This window comes from Bidens hawaiensis, unplaced genomic scaffold, assembly GCF_021521415.1.
Source record: "Bidens hawaiensis isolate Kalapana, Puna unplaced genomic scaffold, B.hawaiensis_p1.1 tig00035563_1, whole genome shotgun sequence".
Taxonomy (NCBI): domain Eukaryota; kingdom Viridiplantae; phylum Streptophyta; class Magnoliopsida; order Asterales; family Asteraceae; genus Bidens; species Bidens hawaiensis.
Genome location: NW_027496195.1, coordinates 103,902 through 113,908, shown reverse-complemented (window position 1 = coordinate 113,908; position 10,007 = coordinate 103,902). Strand labels below are relative to the sequence as shown.

Here is a 10,007-nt window from a genome sequence, read left to right as displayed (position 1 = left end):
TTCGGTGTACTCGTTTCACACCCTGATTTCATTTGGCATGGATAGATGGCAGCGCAAGAACACGACTTCGTCCTTGACAGTCCCACAATGTGGAATTCCGCTAGTGTAATGGCCTAGCACATAATGAAGGAATGCTGTCAAGGAAGCGTGAGAGGGCTCAGAGTTGTATTTGTTGCTTATATTCTTAATACTTTTTGTTTTAGTTAATTTTTCGCTCTTTTTTATACTCAATATTATGGGTTCCTTTAAGTGAAAGCGACGCCCAATAGTAAGTTTTCCATTAGTGTTATTAAAAGTTCTTTACTCTAATTTTTTTCTTTTTACCAAAGAGTTTATAGTCTAAGGGTATCAAGGTTTTCAAAAGAAATTTATGCTCGTAAGGTTGAGGGTTCAAGTTTCATGGAGGACATATATGTAGATTTAGTAGTAAGAATGTAAGATTATAAAGGGTGTGTGAGCACGTAAATGAATAATAACAAATTCAAAGCTCTTTTTTTTTTTTCTCTCTAAAGTTGTTCAACTTAATTATGTGTTCTAATCTTGTACAATTTTTTTAATGTTAAGAAAAAAATAAAACAAAATGAAATAGATGAAACATGTATGAATTTTGAATACTATTAAATTGAGTTGAGTTAATTTGAATGTAAATAAAAACAAAGTTTACAAAATCATAACAAAGTTTGATAATTGTTCAAATTAAATTACATACATATGATCCAATATCAAAATTTGTAGGCTAGCAGTGTGGGCTAGTAGTTATTCAATTTAGCCGGTATAGTCGAGAATTTCACGTTGCATGTAGAATCATGGATGAGTATAAATATTCAACCTCTCCCGCATATTAAGGCAAGACGGTTTGCCCTAATTCCTCTCACTTTTTAAGAGACAAATACTTATTTTCTAGCTGAAACTTCAATGCCACATGGAGAACATCATCTTACTATGTCGAGACTAACGATTTCCTACTTGTACAAATTACATCCTCAGCCCTCCAAACGAATATTTGCTTCAGCTGTAAACAATGATATTTTGATATTAAAAAGAATCAACTGTTCAATTAAAATTATTGTTGTCTCTTGACATGTCACCCCTTTGATCGAAAGCCTTCGTTTTTTCAGTAACCACTCCATCCATGCTTGAGATGCCTGCCAACACAGACAAGCAACAATAATAAAAAAAATATCCATCTTTAATAAAATAAAAGATTCAATATATTATGAAAAAAAACCAAAATGAAATAAATATTTTTTTTGGGTGTAATAGTAAATTTATACGCACCAAAGTGTCGGTTGGGACGGGCACCACAAACATGGATGTAAAACTGAAAGTTCAAAACTCTACAATTGACCCAAGTCAAATTGAGGTTTGTGAAAAAGCTTCATGATTCTAACAGCGGCTCAAACGGGGTATCCGACATGTACTTGATTGGAATGCGATTATGTACCTCAAGTATGGTTATTGAGGGTCATCTTCTGCATCAACCAGAATAAACGAATTCAGTTTAGTAAAAGGAAACAGACTTGTAACAATTGTTTATCATAACTCAATATGTACTAAGAAACTCACGTATAGATACAGGATCTATATGTACAAAGAAACTTGCAGCCACAATCATATAAGAAAACAAGAGCATTAATCCTTTGAAATAATTTGATGTTCCCTCCTGCAAGTTTAGTCAAACTTTGAGTCAATATGTTGAAATAATCAAACAAAGTGTAGGTGTTCAAGAGAATATTAGACATCTAACAAATAGTCAACTTTGCAATATTCATGAGAAGGAATAATATTTTTAATATTCAAACCTGCAGCATGAAGGATACTACCAGCACTGTCATAAAAAGAGTGGCTGTCTCAAAAGGTTCAAAATCGAGGTCCATCGGGCGTCCGATTTTCCACCCAACAACCACAGAAATTGGCATCAGTAAATGAATACGTTAACAATGGTGATGAATCTTTTTTAGTCATTGTATTCAACACTTGTCAAAGTTTCAAACATATATAACACACAATTTAATTGATAAGAAATAGCTAGCATATGATCATTTAATAGAGATTAGTGTCATTAATATTTAATACTGAAATAACTAAGAGTCTAAGACACTTAATGAACACCTACCACAAACATGGATATTTGAATCGGTTGGGATGGGCACCATCCGTGGTGCTTCGCTTATATACTCCTCCATTGTCACAAGAAATGATTGTGGAGGCTGCAAAAGATTAAATTATTAATAATACTCCCAACCTTATAAAGTTTTAAAAATAATGATAATAATAGTAGTAGTAGTAATAATAATAATAATAATAATAATAATATAGTAAACTTAACTCTCTAATAATAATAATAATAATTGTAGGTCCCAACGCGGGTGGATCTAACAATAATCTTGGATCAACCGTGCTTAGTGCTAACGGAAATCACACTAAGCCACCTAAGCGGTCTCGGATCTTGAGATGTTATTTTCGGGAGGTTTGAGAGAAAGAGAGAGAGCCGAGAGAAAGAGAGAATGAGAGTTAGAAAAAGTTTTTCTATTGGTCAACTATCAACTCTTGTTCTTCTCATGGCATGCTTCCTATTTATAGTGAAACATGCATGAGAAGTAGGTCACATCAAATGTCCAATGGGCTTTACAACATTATTTCTCTTGGGCCTATTACATTCAATACTAACAACTAAATCCCAAAACATATAATTACAATACAAAAGACTAAAACAAAATGGGACTAACAATCTCCCTCTAGTCTTTAGTATTGGAACCCGTCGGTGTTGTAATCCAGCCAACCGTCCTCGGGTAGTGGAAGTTCAACAACTCTTCTAATAAATTTGTTGAAGGCTTCCACTATCCGATCTGTGTTCTGACGACCGATGTCCTCGACGTTCCCAGGGGTGAATTGTAGAGCTTCTTGATGTCTTCTATGTGCAGCCCCATAAGCTCGTGCTCGTCAAATACGCGAATTTCAGGCAGATCTTTGCAGCGTATGACGGCCTCCCCTGTTGTGTTGTCGAATTCCCAGCCAATGAAGTCTCGGAGGATGTTGGGAATAAAGGGCTCTCCATGGTAGATGATATGACAATTCTTTGGGGCCCTGTATCTCCACATTGTTTGTGGCTCTCCGGTGGCTGGGTCTATCTCCCTTGGGTTCTTGTACTTCAAACCCTTATTCGGCTCAAAATCTTTGTAGTCGACCTTCGACTGACAATGAAAATAATCTGGAATCCAACTATCCAATGTACTTCCAACCGCACCATGGCCTAGAGCTTTTCAAAGATAATTAATGTCAAGCTCTGGTAATGACTTCAGTTCATGGTGGTTGAGATAAATCAGATCACCACTATACCGTCTAATCTCCCAACACGCGTTCTCCTTATTATACTTCGCGTATACAATTAGCGAGTCATCATGGTAAGGATAGATAAGATCGCGGGCGCATGCACGACTTGACACAATATGATTCTTTCTCTTCCTCTTCCTCTTTGGTGGTTCCTGTGTCAAGTCGTCAGTTAGATTGGAAACGGGATCAGCAGCAGGATTCTTTGAAGCTTGAACTTGAGCAGGAGGAGTGTCTGGATTAGGTGAGTAGTTTATGTAGTCATCTTCAACCCCTTCCTCTGTATTATGATCAATAAGATGCTCCAAGTTCTTTCCTGCTTCAATAAAGTCATCCATAACACTTGCAAAGTCATCAGGAAATAAATCTTTATACATGTCAGTAATCTATGTATCATGCTCCCTGACTTTGCCGGCTGAGTCGTGAGAAGTAGGGTCTTGAATATCTTGCTGAGTGTGTGGAGGTGATTGAGTGTCAACTCCACCTCCACCTCCTACTGATCTGGCTCCTCCATCTCTTCCATTTCCGCCATCATCATCACCGTCGTCATCCTCATCAAAGCTATCATGAACGTCATCATCGTCATCATCTTCTTCATCATCATCCTCATCATCTTCATCATCACCATCAACACCAACATCTTCCTTATCACCTTCATCACTACCACCAACACCGCTAGACTGGCCGCCCAGTTGTACTAATCGACCAACAGTCGCCTCTCCTTCAGATGCCTCAACCCTAACTCCTCACAAGGCCACACTCAGACCTGCGGTAGGCTGCGAACCACCAGCTTAAGAAGTCTCACCAGACCTTCTCCAACTTCTGAAAACCGTATCAAGCCTATCCTCCAAACCATGAAAATCATCTTCATGAATACCCATAAGGTCTGAGGCCACTTGGTATTTGCTCACCATTTCTTCATTTGTTTTGAGTTGAAGCTCATTTAGACGGTCGTGTTCCATCACCTTTTGTTGAATTGCCTCCATCTCGGCTCTGAGTGAATCGAGGGAAGCAGAAGAAGCGAGCTGATTCTCTAAATTTGTAACTCTGGAGTTCGTAGCTTCATTATCAACATCCCATCTTCGAGTGGCATCTTCAATTTTCTTGTTAACACTAGTTTTGAGAGCACTTGCAGATGGCAGGTTTCTTTCAAGAGTGGCCAATCTGTCAGCAAGCCTTGAATTATCTACTCTCAGGTTCGCGTTTTCTGAAGCTTCTCGGTTCATTAGTACTTGAAGATTCTGGATTCGGGTGTGGAATGTGTTGGTCAATAATCTTTGATTTTCAGCAAGTGCGTCGCTTGCTTCCTTCTGTTCTTCCAACACCCTTATCCTCTCCCTCAGAGCCATCTTCTCTTCCTCATCCTCCACCGCCTTCTGTTTCATTTCTTTAATAAACTTGAGGAGCACAATTTCTCGCTCCGCCCTTTTAGCGTTTGATTCCTCCAGCGTGACGATCTATCGAGGATAGGATCGGCGTACACTGGAGGTATCGAAGACATTCCTCGGGCAATGGGTTTGGGTGAGATAATGGTGGATGGTGGGGTGGTGGACATTATGGGTAGTGAGGTTGTTTGCAAAGGTAGGGTGATGGGTTGGGTAAGGATTGGTGAAGTTGTAGTGGTGGGTGGTGTTGGTTGTGTCATAGGTGGAGTTATGGTTTGGGTTGGGGAAGTTATAACGGTCTAGCTCCATAAGCTTGTTGTTTGGATTGGTGAGCTGAAGACGAATGAAGTGAATATGATGGAAGTTGTAGGTTCGGTGATAGGTTGAGTGGGTGGTGTTGTGGGTTGGTCTTGAGGTGGTGAGGGTGGTATTTGGGGCAGGAAGGTAGAAATTGGGAGGTCTGTTGAAGTGGTTTCAGGTGAGGATTCAGGTGAGTCGTGGAGTAAGGTTTTGGTTTTCTTGGATTTAGATTTCTTTCTTGTCTTTGGCTTCTTGTAAGTAGGGATTTGGATTTTTGTTACATCTAATGCTTTGAGGGCTTGGGCTAGGGCTTCTTTGGTGATTTTGGGTTGGTCAGATGGTTTGTCTTATGAGGGAATCTTGACAAGAATCTTGGATGACTTCTGAAAGTCCCCAAGTTTCCTCAGACGCTTCAAGGGCGGCTGGCCTTTCTCTTCCTCCTCAAGCTCAATAATATTGCCCTTCTCAGCCACCTTCCTCTTTAAATCGTGTTTGGCTTTTGTGCGGTCCTCGGTCGGCTCATCACTAGAATCAGCCTCAATCTCAGCATCCAACTCCTCAATCTCTTCACTTTCAACATATTCATCACCCGTAGTCTCAGTTTCCTCAAACAAACCAAACTTAGGACCTGGCCTTGGTCCAACGTACTGGTGTCCCCTTCCTTTGGTGCAAAGAAACATGCCAAAGATTGACATCTTGATCTCATTCACATGATAGGGCTCGGGATATGACTTCTTGTCCTTAGCTTTCTTTAATCCTGACCTAGAGACTTCTGGAATTAGATCATCAAGAAGCATCTGTACAAATCTGGGGTACATAAGCCATGTCACCCCACTTCTAATATTCCCCAACATGCATAGGAATATCCTTCAAGAGTAATTGAACTTCTCTCGAGTCGTCAATGCAAACATAATGCGGACCCTGTCAGCACTCATGCTATCAACTCCTCCACGAATATCAGCAAAGCAATGAGTGACTATGTGGAATAGAAACCTCCAGTATGGTGGAAGATGTTTCTTCTCGAGGCTCTTCCACTCAGTGTCGTATCCCATCTGTGTAACAAAATCGACCAGCTTCTTCCTGTCTCCCTTCTCATATGTATAATCTGGTTGGTCAGCAATCTTCAACACCCGTCTAATATCTGCTTCAGTGATGGTCAACTCTTTTCTTGCAACTGTTGTTGTAAACGATAGAGAATCATCGGAAACCTTGGCAAATGCCCCGAAGTCCAAGACCCACTTGTAGTAAATAGCTGGGTCAGCTGAGATGGCATGTGCAAGGGGTGATTGCTTGAGCCCCTTGACCATAGAAGTGAATACTTTATCTGCCTTAGACTTAGGCAACCCGAGAGCACAAAAGTTATTATGACCCTGAAATTAAACCATAAGATCATGAGAATCATCATTATAACATAACAGAATAAATTATATACATATGCCTTAAGTATTTACATATTGTATCATTTAATTAATTAATTATAGTTAAAAATATTATATACATTATAGTTTTAATAAGTTAATAAGTTATATTTTGTCAATTGATAAGTTACTAAGTCCAAAAAGTACAAAGATTAAGTCCAAATCAGTCCAAAAGATCAAACAGTCCAACAGTCCAGTAGCTTCATTCTCAAAACCTATTTATTACTTGAATCATCAATTATACCAATTTATTACTTGATATTTACATCTTGCTATGTCACGACTGTTGTGTGGCAAAGATTTAGAAAATGGGTGATGTGTGTCTAATAACCCTATAATAATGACCCTCACAACTAAGCTTTAATTATTAAAACGAAAATCCTAAAACCACACACAACCGGCAAGTGTGCCGATCGCAAGTAGTATAGACTTAGGAAGTCCGAGTATCGAACACGTGGACACGTAAAAACGCTAAAGATCACTAACCCTAGACAAGACCTACCTTAGAATAATATTTAATTGATTTTTGATTTTTAATTACTTAACTGAACTAACTAGACTGACTGACAAAACTTACCAAAAATATAAAATTTAACGGAAAACTAACTGAGTTGACTTCGGATGGAGAAAAACGTCTACATAGGTCTGAATCAAATTGTAGGCCTAACAAGCTAACGGATTGAATGATATCAAGACACCGGTTCCTAAAGATGACACGACTAAGGATCGCTCGGGCTCACTGGATTACCTCTCGGTCTCACACAACAAACCCTAACTACTCAAAAATCGCCTAAAACGACCAAACCGGGAAACAATTGCTAACGTGTTCTAATGAAGGATCACCTCTCGGTCTCACCAACACTCGACCATAATGGCAATGAATACTACACAACCAAGGATAGAGGAACAATTCAACTTAAACTAAAATAGATCAACTAGTCGCTCAAACACCTAAACCTGACAAGAAACGAACTCGCTCTCGCACAATTCTTATTATAGCATGCAAAGGTAATGAGAAAACCCTAACTTCTTATCACCTCTCGGTCTCAAAGAAGGTGTCTAACCGCTGTACTTAATACAAATAATCATGCAACAAAACCCTACGGTTGTACCTACCGCAAACAAACCCTAAACACAAAGTCTATAATCAAACAATGCACCGATCAATCAACACAAAACTAATCAATCAACACACGGGGTTTATGCAATGAATCACCAAAATTTACAGCCCTTAAACACAACCTATTTCATGTCTAAATCAAACTTTACAATAGCAATTCAAGTCTATCAATCAAACAATCCAACAAGCTCATAAAAACCTAACAAGAATCATCATTCCTAGGTAGAACTAACAAGATTAGCCGAGCATATTTTTTGGACAGCAGCAAACACTTAACAAAATCATCATCAAACTCATACCAATCATCATAATAATCATCCAACAATCAATACTAACCAATAACAACTCAATCCTTAAAGCAATTGCAAAACTAGTTAACAATTCAACAAGTATAAGAAAGATTGATGAACAATAGTTGAAAGAAAGGATATGAGATGGTATCCGGGTGCTCTTTGCTGCTGTAAAACTGATGTAAAATCTTCCCGAGGCTTGGTTCTTGCTTGTTCTTCCTTCCTTAGCCGCCACAAGTCCAAACCCTAGCTCCACAAAACTTTTTCTCCTTTTCTTCTTGAACCACCTGCGGCGATCGGACCAGTATCCAGCTCCTAGGGTTTTTTATTTTTTTTATGTTATAATATAATATGGTCTTGGGCCTCCATGATGTATACGGGTCGGGCCTTGAGCTTTGTCTTGAACTTGTATGCGTAAAAAGGCTCGTAGAATGCTCGAAAAGTCCCGGTTTTCTTCATTCTTTCACCTAAAACCTACAAGATTAATAAATGTATGTAAAACCTATCTAAAACGAGTTAAAACATATAAAATATAATATAAAACGTAGATAAAACGTGCGGAAAATACGTGTGTTTTACAATACATCAAATATCCCCACACTTAAGACTTTTTCGTCCCTGAAAAAGAATACTACAAGGATCATACCCGAGTTCAACTGACAACTCTTGGTTTTATTTATTTACTATTATTATTAATATTATTATATTTTTTTCTTTTTAAAGTGTTACAACAAGTGACCCGTTACCCCTTCCAACTTTCACCTAATAAGCCAGATCAGGTCGATTGCCGGTATTGCTGTCCACTTTAAACCCGTGCCCCTAATACTTACCGAGGCAAATAAGGCGTGACAATTCTATTAATTTGTATGACTAAGTGGAACCCACACCTAAAAGCCCTGATGCCACTTTACCAATTCCATTATGGTTTTATCGGGCCGAGCCACCCCAACTTGACTTAAACCTATTGCCACATGATTAAAACATTTTGACTCATATACAACCTATAAACTCTAGCTTGGTCAAGATCGACCGACAGTAGTTTCCTTCATAGTGGTTTTGATTTAAAATATTTTTTTTTCTGCCTTTTGGCTTTTTGCATTTTTTTTTCTACCATGTTGAACGAAACTACAGAAATGCATCAAGGCTCAGGTCTGCGCCACCGCGCAACAGAGGGCCGAGCAAAACTGTCTTCTGCTAGCATCAACGTTCAGGTATGCGCCACCGCGCAACAAAGTACGGAGCTTCACAGGAAAAGACGCATATACAAAAGATTAAACAAATAATATACAGACGATCATGTGACTCGAGGCTTGAGTATGACCCGGCTTTTCATTCTAGTCCTGTCACGAGCTTCGTTAAACAAACAAAACCCCTAAGATGTTTCCCACTAAAGTCAGGCCATTTAAAAGGTTCAATTAGGTCAACAACCAAACTGCCCTTTCATTCTCAAAGGCTGAGCCTACCGACACACGATTACTGAGTCTAAACCGTTCGGTTACCATACATTACGTGCGGGTTTAATGGGCACTATTCTTATATTTTTGAAACCACCAAGAATTTATAGAATAACCACTACTCGGTAATAATATCATCTCTTGTTTAACGTGGAGAAAACAAATTTCAAGGGACTATTTTTTTTTTTAAAAAAAATTTTCCTACAACTAAGTAAAATAAACCCCCATCCCCACACTTAGAACGAAATCGTCCTCGATGAGTATAAGGAAAAGAAATAAAATAAAATAAAATAAAATAAAAAATAAAACAGAAAATAAAGATAAAGTATACAAGACTAAAACAAAGAACGGGTTACTCCCCTGGTTTGTGTGCGGAATCTTCAACAGCTGAGTAGTATCCAAACGACCATATAGCATTTCATTCGCGGCCGCAACCTAGGGAGAACCTGTTCCAAAATGCCACCATAGCTACCATGCGCATAATATAACCTGCAAAACTCAAAATCGCTCGCATGTAGCGGCGTACAATACGGAAAACAAAAACATAAAGAAATAAACATTTTTATATATATATATAGGATACTCCTTAAATCGACCGACTCGAATGGAGATTGAGTACGAGCAGTTTCATCTTGGAACAACCTGAAATAGAAAAAACAAAGAAAACAGATAGCATCACACAAATACATAAATACAAACTCTACAACTCG

At 38.6% G+C, this 10,007-nt stretch overlaps 1 long non-coding RNA gene across 1 annotated transcript; it reads right to left on the bottom strand.

Moving 5' to 3' along the window:
- Positions 1-1,423: 1,423 nt before the first annotated feature.
- LOC143587565 (uncharacterized) lies at positions 1,424-1,890 on the bottom strand. The gene is made up of 3 exons (XR_013144915.1): positions 1,803-1,890; positions 1,567-1,663; positions 1,424-1,472 (listed from the first exon to the last, which is right to left on the bottom strand). It is a non-coding gene; the product is annotated as an uncharacterized LOC143587565 (long non-coding RNA).
- Between the last annotated feature and the right edge of the window lie 8,117 nt (positions 1,891-10,007).